Source organism: Parasteatoda tepidariorum, chromosome 1 (genome assembly GCF_982258835.1).
Source record: "Parasteatoda tepidariorum strain Cologne lab strain chromosome 1, Ptep-v5.0, whole genome shotgun sequence".
Lineage (NCBI taxonomy): Eukaryota > Metazoa > Arthropoda > Arachnida > Araneae > Theridiidae > Parasteatoda > Parasteatoda tepidariorum.
The window spans coordinates 15,854,692-15,869,182 of record NC_141755.1 but is presented as its reverse complement, the minus strand read 5'-3'; positions in this window follow the sequence as shown (position 1 = coordinate 15,869,182).

The window sequence follows — 14,491 nt, the reverse complement described above, 5'->3', positions numbered from 1 at the left end:
TGAGGTTGACGCAATATCGAACGATTTTATTTAACTATTTTAACAGAAGAAAAAAAATCTGTAAGTCATCCTAATAAAGTAAATAGTTTACCAAATCCTGATGAGGAAAAATGTGGTTTTCTATGCTTAAAGTGGAAGTTTTCCCTCAGGCAAACATTGAATATAGTTCCTTTTTATTCCTTTGTTCTAAAGCTTTTGAGAAAAGGTTTCACAATTTTTATCCAGTTTTTAGATGAAAGCAATTTGCAAACCCGATGTTCTCAAAAAGAAAAGAAAAAAAAGAAGAAGAAATTTTTGTATGCATAAAACCAGCAGCCCAAGCTTATTGAATTGTATGACATTTTCTTTCCGCTCTTAGCCATTTTTATCTTTTTTTTTTTTAAACCTAAAGTTTTGAATGTCTTTATGCAAAAGAATTTTTCGCTTATACGTATAACAAGCGAATTATATTATACAAAAACATGCATCACAAATACCTAAGATGATTGTTTTAGTTTCTGCGAATACTTAACGTAATATTAGATTACTTAATGAATAAATAATTTTTTTCATATTTTTGAAAAGAAGTAAAGAAAAAAGTCAAATGATGCTGTCTATGTTATTTTAAACTCGCAGAATGCACTGAAATTCATCTCGATTGCACATTTTTGGGCAAAGTTTAATACCAAGTATTTTTTTTATCGCGATTTATTGAAAACTCATTTTGGAATGAGTAAAGGGTCCTTGGTCATAAAAATCTTTGGAAATCAAAAATATATTTTTTCTGCATAATTCTCTAGACACTCAAAAACGGCACAGAGTTCTATTTTTTAGCATTTTATAGCACAATAAAGGTCAACTTACTAACCAGGTTTGAATCCAATAGATTTTTCTGCTTGGATCATCTTGGCAAGGGTTTGTGTTAAACCTTAGGTTTACACAACAATTTGCAACAATTGCATTTATTAGGGCTCTAAGAAAGTCCTGTTGCAAGACAGTTAACAAGTTGTGACCCATCTCAGAATATAACACATTTACGGTTTTTCACGAAGGTCAAAGATGGTCACTTAGAGATATTTTATTTTACTTTATAACTGTCGACTCAAGTTTAAATTTACGACTACTAATTTTCAACTTTGTAATTACGTAGCTTTGTAATTTTGAACTCTATCCAGAAGACAAGAGGACTCCTTGATCAAGTATTAAGCGAAATTTATCTTTTTGGAAGACTTTTCGATGTAACTAACCCCTATTAGCGTTACACGGCGAGAAAAACCACGAATAACTTCCAAACTTCCACGGGTAGCGTGACGGCAAGGGGACTCTAACCCATGTACCACTGAGGATATTTTTCGTCTGCACTGCTGTCGGGGCGTACCGGATAATATTTTCATGTTAATTTAAAATTTCGTTTGCGTTAAAATTAAATGTAAAAATGAGTATTTTGCGCCTTATCTTGTCCATAGAGTTGGAATAGAAGTCAATCAATCCCACTGTTATACTTCTCCATCTCTCTTTATCTGAAGCATCAGAGTCCCCTCTGTCACGTGCTCCCACTCCTTCGGCTATTTTGGCTGAGAAAGCAGGACGTCGTGTAACAGTTGAGATGAGTTCTTTTTTAAAAATTTTTTTATATGGTAGATTCGTGTTTTGTATTTATAAAGGCAATGGAGGAATGTCAAAAGCGTTTAGATTAGCGAAATTACTGAGGACGATTTGCGAAACAGTTAAATGCTGGCTCATTTTTTAAACAAGACTTTGCTAGAGTAAAAATTGCTTCAGAAATTTATTATTTTTATTTTGTATAAACTGTAACAAATTGTTACATTTTAACAAAATTACGAAAATTTTAATTTTTGAATGACTTTAAAAATGGTAAGAATGCATTTTTCGATAAAATTTTGAAACTAAACTCAATTTGATCCAACTCAACTTTATTAATCAATTTGATGCAGTGATTTTGAGAACATCATTTTGTAACAGCCCTGCATAATAATTTTTTTAAATCGATTTATTATATTGAGTTACATAAAAAACGTATTTAAATTTTAATCTAACATAGATTTTAAAATAGTACTGCATCTTATATAATCTTATATAAATTATTGATTTATATTTTGCAGGTATTTGAAATTTTGGAAAACATTTATACGAATTGACTTTACACAAGTCAAGAAATCGAAACATGAAATAGAATTTTGTAATAAACAAAAGCTGCATCGCTTTTGAAAAAAATCTGCTCTACTATTTTGAACTTTCCGATTTTATTTAAGCTTTACATTTCCGATGATAAGGTTAACCAACTTTAATGCCAGTGCTAATATTTTAAATTTTGCTAATTAAAAATTACCAGACGGTTTCAACTTAAAAAGATCAGAATGATTTCATTAAAAAATGTATAATTAAGTGTTAAAATACTTTGCCATATTTATCGAATAGTTTTGTAATAATCTTTCATAACCCCTCTTCTCTCTGAGCAAATGTATTTTATTAACTAATCCAATTCAAAGCAAACTTCTAAATTTAAAAAATATTGAATAAGTGATTATTTCAAAAACAATATTGAGAGTAAAAAGAAAAAAAAAATGCAACTTAAATAAGCAACGGAGGAAAGTAAGAACAATGTTCCAAACAACTTCGCCATGTACAAAATGTCACTTGGCTACTACATTTTACCCTTAAAATGAAAAAAAAAGTTGTATTAATCACGAATTATTCTATATAAGCATTACTTTATGCTTAAGTTCTGTTCTCATATTCGTTTATATGTACTTGTAAGATAGCTTTAAAAGTATAATTTTGGATTTTAGAATAAATAAACTGGAATAATAGGGATTCATATGACGTTTTAAGTAAAAGCAGAACACACTAAAAGTTCATCCAGCAAATTAAACAATTGTAATTTATAAAAATTGTAAGATATTAAATAAATAAAAAGTGATAAATTAAGTTATCTATGAAATGTATAAAGTCCTTTTTAAATAAATTTTTTAATGCAACCAAATTCAGTACAGGTAACAAAGATACTTTCAGATTTCTGATTTTAAAATTGCTTTATTGATTTTCTTCCTTTAAAATAACAAGGAGAAACGGTAGGTAAGAAATTCTCTCTCGACTCGCCCTCCAGTCACGTGTTGTATCCTAAGGACAAAAATTATATTGATACGCATGCCCCTATTTTCATTCAATGTCTATGGTTTTTTCACCCTGTAAATTACCTACACAAATTAAATAACGATTTTCTTATTGAATTCATTCACTTGTTTACTATCGTTGGGTTAAATTAGCGAAAATCGAAATTCTGCTCCCGATTGATGAATATGTGTAGGTCGTTAATCGAAAAAGTGCCAGGCTGCCACTCAAATTGAAAAGCCTTTTCACAGAGTTATTTTACGCTAAAAAATCTTTGCAAATTTGCTTCATATTTAGATCTATATATCTGAAAATGATATAATTTTGAAAAAAAAAAATAGTCAGTTCAAAAACGTAAGGTGCTCACTAAAAGATGTGAGAAAATTTTCAGTTTTCTTAGAAGTTTAGTATGAAAGTATGACTCTCTACGTTTTTCGTTTTTGGCCTGACACTAAATTAATTATTTTCAACTTTAAAGTCCTTTAAGAAAAAAACATAGTTTTACAATTTTATTATTATTCTTTTCTTTTTAGTTTTAGGTTTGAAATATGAACAATTTAGCTACTTTAAAAATGCTTAAAAATTCAATCGAAGAAAATTTTTGTTTATTGATAAATTATGATTGTGATTGTCAGGAAACCATTGAAACTTGTATTGTCATCAAGCACTTTGCTCTAGCTAAAAGTAAGCATACGTAACTTGTCGGAAAGTGGTCAAAGTTGATGATAATCTCTCACTGGTGAATATATAGTGATAAATTTTGTTTGTTACAGGCTGGAAGCAATTGAAACTTGTATTATTATTTAGCATAGAGCTCTAGTTAAAATAATCTTAAAGCTAGTCAGAATGTTTATTGACGACGCATTCTTTTTGGTGATAATGTGGCAACAAATTTTGTTCATCGAACAGGAAACGATTGATTTATTGTTATAGGGCATGGAGCCTCAGTTAAATTTAAATGCTCTAGTTGACAAGAAAGTAGTCAAAATTTTGAATGCAAGATTTTATGGTCAAAAACATAAACGTCATAAAAACATAGTCACAAGCATATCGTAAAAACATAGTAACACTTATTTACCATTCGTATTATTAGCTGTATTTTTGAAATTGAGTAAAGAAAAGATAAAACTCTTTGAAACTAATGGACATCTGTGTGTGCTAAAGGATGTATTTTAAGTTACAAAAATTCCTGTATTACTTTTTTTCAGCAAAAGTATAAATAAATATCTTGAAATTATATGCATTATATTGTTTTAATTCTAGTATTTTGATGCGTTACTATTTTAATTGATTTTAAGTACAATTTAATTATTTATTTGCTGAAAAGATCATTCTTTATATATTTCCTCTTCACCAAAAACTGTATAATGTCTTAACTTTATTATTTTAAATATTTTTTTTTGAAAAGAACATTCTTTAAAGCCACAAGATTTCCTGCTTTTTCAATTACCATCACTAGTTAAATATTTAAGTTTTTTACTATGTTAGACTACTTGTCTAGACTCATTATTTGCGTTTCTGCCAAACCTTTTTTTTCCGTTTAACTAAGCAAACTTAAACATGCTGACGAAAGCAACATAAAATATGGGAATTTAACTCACAATGTTTCTATGAGGCAAACATTGGCACTAATGCGAATAGTAGTTAACCTGATTGTAATATGTTTTGTGTTATTTTCACGATTAAAAATACATTTTGTGAATTATCACAGTAAAATGTATTTTATAATCTCTGAAAAATAAGTCTTTTGACATCTTAATAGTTAAAAGTTTTGAAAGGCAAGCTGTTTTTTTAATATTTACACAATTTGTGGAATTGGTTGAAAAATAAAATTTCAAATGCATGTTTCTAAGGAGAAAAACAAAAGTTTTATACAATTATAATTTATCTAAAAAATTAAACGTTCAAATTTTGATAGTCATGCTGTTGTAAATATTAAGAATTCTTAATGTTCGTATGTCCACATATGAAGCTGTAATGTCCATGCTTTATTTTTGACCCAACTAAAAGTACTATTGAAGTAGTTATTAGTCATGTGATGTTATTAGACAAAAGAGAGCTTTCGATGAATAATATATCGTTTTTGATGGATTTAAATTTAGCAACCTATAATAGGAAGGTAAATAGGACTAAATTTCGTACGATAAAATCTCAATTATAGACGCCAATTATAGGATAAAAGGCGCAATTGAATTATCTCTCTTTCTCTCTTGCAGTATTATCTCTTCTTTAAAGGGAGGAAGAGGCTAGAAATAAATCTGTCATGTATACGCTGTAATTTAAAAGGTCAATAAAAATCCCCATCAAACCTTCAAATCAATTTGTAATTATTATTACATGTAGGATATTTACTAGGCTTCAAAGTGACTACTTTTAGTCTAAAAGCAGAGGTGAAGTAAGTCGCTAAATATTTTTGCTATGGGCCGCAATTCAACAATTGATATTCTGTCCCATTCTTTGCACTAAGATTTTATTAAGCATGCTCAAGTCTAAACTCTAATCTCCAAGGTAATCTCAAGTCTAAACTCTAATCTCCTAAACTCTAATCTCCAAACACAAAAATCTACAAATTAAATACGCTAATTTATCTACAAATTAATTAGCGTATTTCGGATTATCCTTCGGAATAATTATATATATTCATTTTAATTCATAGAAATCAAATCATCACATCAAAAGGTATAAAGTATTTCGTTTTTCTTGTTAGGCATAACTCACAATTACGTAAAACAGCACTTAAAAAGAAAACTTAATTTTATTAGAAAAATAAATATTTTTTATGGAATCAGTATAAAGAAAATTATCAAAAAATGTTTGATTTTCAATGAAAGAAAATGTCATAATGTTGACATTTTTCGAAAAAGTTGAAATTTTGCATTGCTTATCAAGTTTAAAATGCTTGTAGTTAAAAGTATAAGAAAAATTTTATAGTAAATCAGGTGGGTGAATTGCAATATCCATTCCCCTTTATTTCACTGAGCGTTCCATAAAAACACCGTTTAGTTTCGTTGTTTTTGAAATAGAATAAAATAAAGGTTTTTCCCCCACTCTATTGGAAAACCTTTTTTGTACGAAGTAAAAGACGATATAGATGAAGAAAATGAAGGAAAAATAAATTTTTCTTCCTTAAAGTTACTATTTTTTTTTTAATAAATTGGTAACTTTTAAAGCAATTTATAGCCATTAGGGTAATCTTCTAGACGTATATTGCATTTAAATGAAATAAGATTTTATCATTATGAATACTATATGCAAATAAGTTAGCGTTAACGAAGAAACAATTTATTTTATTAGTTTTGACATTTTTCTGCTGTAAGTAGCAGAAATTGAAAATAGTAGAAAAATCATTTTAAATTAGCATATTCTCTAAGGCTTTAGAAGTTTTATGCATTTTTTAAAATTGTTTTTTCACCGTTCAAAGATGATTATTCAAAATATGTATTTTCAATAAATTAACTTCGAACTTTTACCTTTCAGATCTTTAAAGAAGATGAGACAAGTTTGCATAAATTATTCTACTAATTCCTCTCTCTAGAGACTTAATATTTTCTTTAAAACAGCTTGTAACAGCTGAGTAAGTCTATACTTTCAGACGTTTTGAATGTTTCTTTTTGTCTGAAGAATAGGATGTTGAAATTTTCACTTTCTTTAAATTGATAAAATATCATGAACTTACTACAATAAGTGCGGTAATTAGTTCCTTAGATTTTATATTATTTTATTTTATAACCGCCGTTGAACAGCAGACCCAATTTAGGGTTTACGACTACTAATGTTCAACTCTGTAGACTTGTAATTTTGAACCCAATCCAGAAGACAAGATAACTCCAGGGTCAAGTATTGGGAGAAATTTGTCTTGTAAGGAATGAAATGAATTGAGAAATTTGTCGCATAAAAGTCCCCACACCCGAAATAATATTTTATTTTACAACCGTAGTTGAGCAGCTGACCCAATCTTGGGTTTACGACTACTAATGTTCAATTCCGTAGACTTGTAATTTTGAACCCAATCCAGAAGACAAGATAACTCCAGGATTAAGTATTGGGAGAAATTTGTCTTTGTGGAGGACTTTTTGAAGGAACTAACCCTCATTTGCGTTACATTTAGAGGAAAACCACGAAGACCACACACGGTTAGCTTAACGGCAAGGGGACTCTAACCCAAAATCCGTCCACCACTGATAAAATTTTACGTCAGCACTGTGGTCGGTGCGAGCCGGGTGCAGAATTCGAATCTACCAGGGATTCGAACCCGGGGCACCTCATTAGGAGACGAGCGCTCTATCCCCTAAGCCACCACGGCTCTAGTTCCTTAGATTAGAATAATTCTTAGAGCATGATAGATATGTCCGTTATCAAAGAATACGAGAAATTATTAATTGCTTTCTTGGAAATTTGTTTTATTCATATAAATGATGACTTCCTTGTTAACGATATTAGCTCCTCACCACTTTGACATATAGCTTGGAAATACATTTTACCTTGATTTTCCCTTCTCTGCCTCTGTGGTTTCTCTTGGTTTCCACTTAATCTCTTTCTCTCTCGGCTACTGGATTTTTCTACTTTTGCTTCTCACCTTTATTTTCCTAAGACAACTTTACGTTTTTAATTTTAAATCAATTTTGGTTCTTCTCATTCACGTCTGTCTAGTCTTGAAAATGGCACCCGTTTTTATACACTTAAAACATGTCGACTGTTTTACTTGTATACAAAGCGAATGAAGTTTTTAATCTAGCAATTAAGAATCTGTGCGAAAAGAAGTAACATAGAACGAACTATAAAACTAAATATTTTTGTAAGGTAGGTATTATGTATCTGGGTTTAAAAATTTATTTTTACCCGGGAATGAATAATCGACCTGTGTTCTACTTTTGAACACTGAGCAAAAATCATTAAAAATGGTGACTATCACAGTTTCCTCTTCTTTTTTTTTTTTTACACTGCAAAAGAGTTTCCATAAAATGCACGGTTATAAATTAGAAGCTGGGTTGCCAGTTTAAAACTGACTTAACTACAATAAATTTCCATCTATATCTATATTTCTCTTACACGGCGACAAAAAAAAGCCTCATTACAACTCCCCGAATGGCAACGCTAGATAACCGACCAATGATTGCCGCTAAAAATGTCACATGCCAAATCTAGCTGAGATGGCTCAACATATAGCGCTTCTAAAAACGGAAACTGAAATAACCAGAGAGAGCATAGGCTAGGCAGAAGTGAGTAGTCTTTGTCGATAGATCTCTATTTTAGTATTTTGTCGAAAGCTCTTTTTTTTCACGAATGTGTATATTATGAATTTATTTGACGATTTTTGATTCATATCACGAATTTATTTGTTTTACTAGAATTTATTTGTTTATTCAGGTTTTTCCATTGCAATTCACTTATTTCAATTTTTAATAGACTTAATTATAGCCAAAATTTTAACCTTTTTAAAGAGATATCAGTTTTAGAAATTTTATCTTAAGATTTTATATTATAACACATTTCTAATAGGTTTAACGAATTACATGCCATTTATTTGAATTCAAATTTATTTTAATGACTTAGTATTTGCTAAAAAGATGTATTTTTTTTTAAAAAAAAAGTTGTTATATGGATTTGAATGTTTGTTTTGAATTCTTAGAATTTTGTGCATTAACAATGGACCTAAGTTAGTAGCGAGCGAAGCAAACCATATAAGATTGCACAGCAATTTTCGGGGGTTGGCGAGCGTTAGCGAGCAGGGGGCGCAGCCCACTAGTGTTATAAACAATTTAAATTCATACTTGAAAAGTCCTGAACCATAAATAATATACTTCTAAATCGTAATGTAGTCTGAGCAGTACCGTAATAACAACAGGTACTTCTAGGCTTATGAGCAGAATGGAACCGTAATTGGAACGGCGGGAATACCGTAATATAAACAGTTCAATCCCTCCATATTTTGAGGAACAGAAATCTGACTGTGTCGAAACAAAGGTATGTTTATTAAGAAAAAGTACGTTTTTGTATCTGATTTTATTTCTTGAAATTTTGTGTTCACTAATCAGTTAGCATATTTAATGTTAGGGCATCAAATCCTAAATTTTTTGTTTCATTTTGCGCACTGTTCATTAGAGACACGATTGAATAAAAGTTTTGTCTTCATAATTATTTCAGAAATTCTTTAAAGCATTTCCTTTCTTAATTTTTGCTCTTTTATTCCATAAAGTTCTTTCCTATTCCAAATGCTGTTAAGAGATGTAATGTCCACTAAATGGATTCATAAGATTACATTCTTAGTTAAAGAAACCGATAACATTTTGGCCTTGTTCCAAAAAAAAAAATCTTCAGAAATTTATTCTAATACTCGATATACTCTTAATGATGTGTGAAGTTTCTTTTTGTAACTATACATGTTTCAAAAAAGATATTATGGAGTTGTTTACGAAAGGTTAAACATTAAGGTTATTGATCCTAGCAGGAGCAAAATGAAAAGGCTCTTAAGTTTTCTCTTCTTTGTTTCGTGATAAATATTTGTTTTCGGATAATTACTCAGAAAATCCGAATAAATCATAGCAAATTTAACGAGTCGGTGAAGAGTTCAATTTCTTACCATTTTTCTTTCAATACTAATTACTAAAGCATTAATTTTGAAAAAAAAAATTGCTTCACTTTAACTTTATTTTATTTGAATTATTTTAATAAGTATATCTGGTATATAAATTATGTGCTACAAACTACAGGGGATGAAAAAAATAATGGAAGCTCTTCTATGCTTATACATTTTTTTATATTTCTCAAAAAATACTGAAAGAATCATTTTAAGACTTCAGAAGTATTTACATCATGCGATTTCTCATACTTATCAATGAAGTTTAAAGCTTTTAGAGGCCTGAGGGACAGACAATAAATTACAAACGGAAAATAGTGTGTTTGAACACCCTATGTCAAAAAATGTCGCAAAAAACTTGTAACAATTATTTTAATTATTGCGTATATGCAATAATTGCACAAAATCTCGTAAGCCTAGCGTAAATGTTTATGGAAATATGGACATTTTTACAAAAAACACATTTTTTTATCCTCCGTTTTTTTTATATAAAATTACGTTTTTTTTCTTTTATATTACGTTTACGTTTTTTACGTTTATTTCGTTTTTTTTAATAATATTAGACAAATTCTCAAAACAACTCGTTACAAACTCATTACAAACTGGTTAACTATTCAATAAAATTAGACAAAATTTTCAGAGCTATTTAAAAAATTTTTCCTTAAAGTTTGAAAAAAATCGTTGAAAACTGTGCAGTTTATAAATAATTACAGTAGGTCTTTTATACTGCGCATGCGTGAAAAAAATTTTTTTTTCCCTTCATTTTGTAGTTAATCGTACTTGGCAACAAATAAAAAAAAGTCCAATTTCGATATCTTAAAATTTTTTAAAGTTGCAAGTAATTTTCTAAGTAGTTTCCATATTTTCTAAGAGAAACTCAAAGCTATAAAGCTTTTTCAACAAATATTATTTTGTATCATGAGACAAAATTAAATGACAAGTGATAATGCCTTACACTTACAATAAAGGTTCATACATCGAAATATAATTGTGTAAGGAAGGAAAACATGCGCAAGAACAGGTTGTTTAATGGGGGATGATCCCCAACAATGATGGTGTCATTTTTAATAAATCTTGTTGAATAGTAGAAAATGAAATTTGCGGAAAACCCCTTATCAATTTACACTTTCTATTAAAAAGTACGAAAACTGCTTAGAAAGTTGCTGGAAACATTTTAAATTTTTATGATATTCAAATCGAATTTTATTTATTAGTTGCCAAATACGATTCACTACAAAATTAAGAAAAACTTAAAAACAAATAAAAAATTTTTCAGCACAAGCGCAGTATAAAGGAGATACTTTAATTACTCTTATCTTTAAAAGTTTCAAACTTTAAAAATAAAATTTAAAAGTTTGAGAAAATTTTAAAAAAATTTAAAATTTTTTTTAAATTGTTTATAATCTATAATTATCAATTAATTCAATCCTTATGATTGCTAATTATTTGTAATAAATAAACTTTGTTTCTTTTATTTTTGCAAGATAAAAACTTCCTTCAATTTTTAATTTCCACGAAGTAACTTCCACAAAATTTTTAAAACAATTCGAGATTAAATATTAATATGATATGAATACATACCAGTATTATAATTAAATAAAGCTTTACAATGATATTTTTTCACGGTATTCATTAATTGATATTAAAATTAATTAAGCATCCATGAGTAGATGTTAAGAACCAACTTTTTAATTAGAGTAAAGGAAAAGGAAAAATGTAAACACGAAAGAATATGGAAAGAGTTTTTATAAAACAATAATTAAGGTTTAACATTTTTAATTGAATTAAACCATTATGATACGATTATTCGTAACAATAAGCTTGTAAATTAATTTAGATACTGATTCCAAATAACTAGTTATAATAGTTTAAAAAAACATATTTTATATTTATGGCTTGAATTAGTAATGACTTGTGGTTTGTTTGTTTTTAGTAAAAAAAAAAGAAAAGAAAAAAGAAGAAGAAGGAGAAAAAATAAATAATTACGTTAGTATTTTGCTTAGATCACACAACAAAAGATTAAAATAACTTCTCTTAACAGAATAAATATCTTTGTCTTACTTTATGCTGACTCACAAATGTAAATAAAATTTTAATTGGATGGAAAAGCATTTTGAATTTCTTTTTTGATGGCTCTAGAGACATTCGAGTATAAATATAATACCTTTAATTGGAGCAAATTGTGCATTTCTTTTCAATGCTATTGTTTTAAGTAGTAATTGTATACAATAAGCTCTGATGCTCGTTAACGTAAATATGAATTAAAAGTTAATTGAAGCATGTTTTTTTTAAATTAATTTCATAAACTCATTGAATTAAATCATTATGATACGATTACTCATGAAAATAAGCTTGTAAATTATTTTAGATTCTGATTCCAAATAACTAGTTATAATAGTTTAAAAAGAAGCATATTTTATATTTATGACTTGAATTAGTAATGACAATGTGAGTAAAAAATATTGATTGCTTTCATTAGCAAAGCGTTACTACGAATATAAATAACGGTAATATATTTACAAATTGCTAATATTTATAATGAGAAAGAATGTTTGGTCAAAACTACCAGAATCTGTTAAAAATTACCGTGTTTCTGGCTCTAGTTGAACACTAAAAAGCTCAGTAATTTTTACCGAAGAGCTTTGGTAATGATTTATGTAAAATTAGCAACAGAATATGATTTTACAATTTGTGATAAAATTTGATAAATGCGATAATATTATATTTCGCAATTTTGTTATGATACCTTAAAACATGGTACAAAAACCATTTATTCGGTTAAATGTACTCTTCAGTTTAGTATTTTTTACTTAATTTGTGTGGTAATAAGAACTATAATTTTGAAAACTGGAAGTTCTGGTAAACCATTATTATATGAACAAAAAAATTACCAAATGAATGGTTTAAATACCTTACATTTTAGTTTTATTAACCAGACTTTTTTTTAATCAGGAATGTCATTACCATGCAGTACGGTTACCATGCAGTATTTATAGCCTTCAGATTAGTTTTGATATTGAGAGAGTGTTTGCAATGTTTCTCAGGACAAATATGAGTAAAATAGTAAACTGTATAGAAGTTTGTATTGCAAATAAATTAAAGGAAAAATCCAGATTAATTAAGCTTTAGGGTGCACAACGTTCACTTTTTTTAAAAAATAAATTTCACTAAGCAAAGAAAAGCATTCCTGCAATGGCTCGTAGTGGTGCAAGGGGGTCATGGCTCCGTAACGTCCCTTCCAATGACATGTGGCAATTTGGTCAGTGTTATATACGGGTTGCCTTTATTTCCCAAACTGACATGTTTTCGTCTATTCGAAATTTGGGGATGGAGGGGGGGGTACCACAAGCCGTGACTGAGGATCGAACTTCAGACCTTTACAAAAACAGCTCAGCGTCTTTAACCACTGAGCCATCACAGCTTTGTTTTAGGTAAGAATTGAAGCAATTATTCATTGCATGTTCTTAACTGGAAATAAAGGAATAAGGGCGGATATTAAATAAAACATAACCACATTAATAATGAGTAAAATATAGATCATAGAGTATAGAGAACAGTATTGATTATCATTAACATGTAAAACTTGAAACACAGTCATGTAAATGTTTCACTAAAGGCATAAAAATAGTTCAATGCAGTTATAAAATTATGAATAGAAACAATGATTAATTTAAAAAAAAAAAAGAAATAGTGCCCAAACCCATTCAAATTTTATACTGTAAAAGGGTTTCTTAAAATTGAGCAAGAAGCTCCACCACAAATTAGAAAACCTTATGTATTCGTTATTGAATGTAGTGATATGAAAATTAAGACAGCATATACTTATTTTTGAGCAAAATGCGTTGTCTCAAAAGTGATGTGAAGGGGAAAATGCAAGAGAGAGATGTTCGGTGGGTGCGACAAGATTCGAGTCAAGGATTTACAATCTCATTGTAGCATGCTCAAACCACCATACTTCTACAAGTAGAGTTAGGAAGCTTTATACAATGGCCTCAACAACGACGCTTCATGGCATACTATTTCCCATTTCAATGGTACAAAGGGTAGGAATGTGGAAACTATGGTACCAAAAGCTTGGTCAGGAGATCAGTAATTTTACTTTCAATCTTTGCTTATTTTTCTATCTTGAAAACTTTTACTTAAAACTTAAAAACTTTTTTCATGATGTGACATGTACTATGTAAAGCTTCCTAACACTTCCTGGATTTGAGCGCACAATCTTGGTAGTTGGAGCATCCTACTATATATATGATCCCGGAGGTCCTTGGTTCCAATCCTGTCGGCAGATATTTCTCTCATACATTTCATCCTCTGCATTTCGTTTGAGACAATGTATTTTGCTCAAATGTATATGCTACCATGGGAAAAGGCCACGACCATAACTAATTTAACAAAACATTTATTAAACAAATACAGGACAGAACAATTAATACAAATGAGGAGGCCAATGGCCTCGTAAGCGTCCATCTTACCTCTTTGCTGCGGAGGTATACATGAAAATCTGACAGCTGTTTTAGTTAGTGATTAACGGGTTAGGAGGTGCTTTATGGTGTGTGTGCGCATAAGGTGGGAATGTACATTTCCTACACTACTCTGTTTCATTTTTGAATATATCGGGTTTTCAAATTCGACTGTATTTGTTTCGGAGCTATTTTGATACATTCTTACTCAATTTTAAAAATCCCTTTTATGTAGTGAATTTCATGGTATCAGATTATTAAAATATAAAGGTAGTGATATACTTCTGATATCCATATACGATTACAAACTGAAAATGATAAGAATTTTCAACATTTTAAAGGG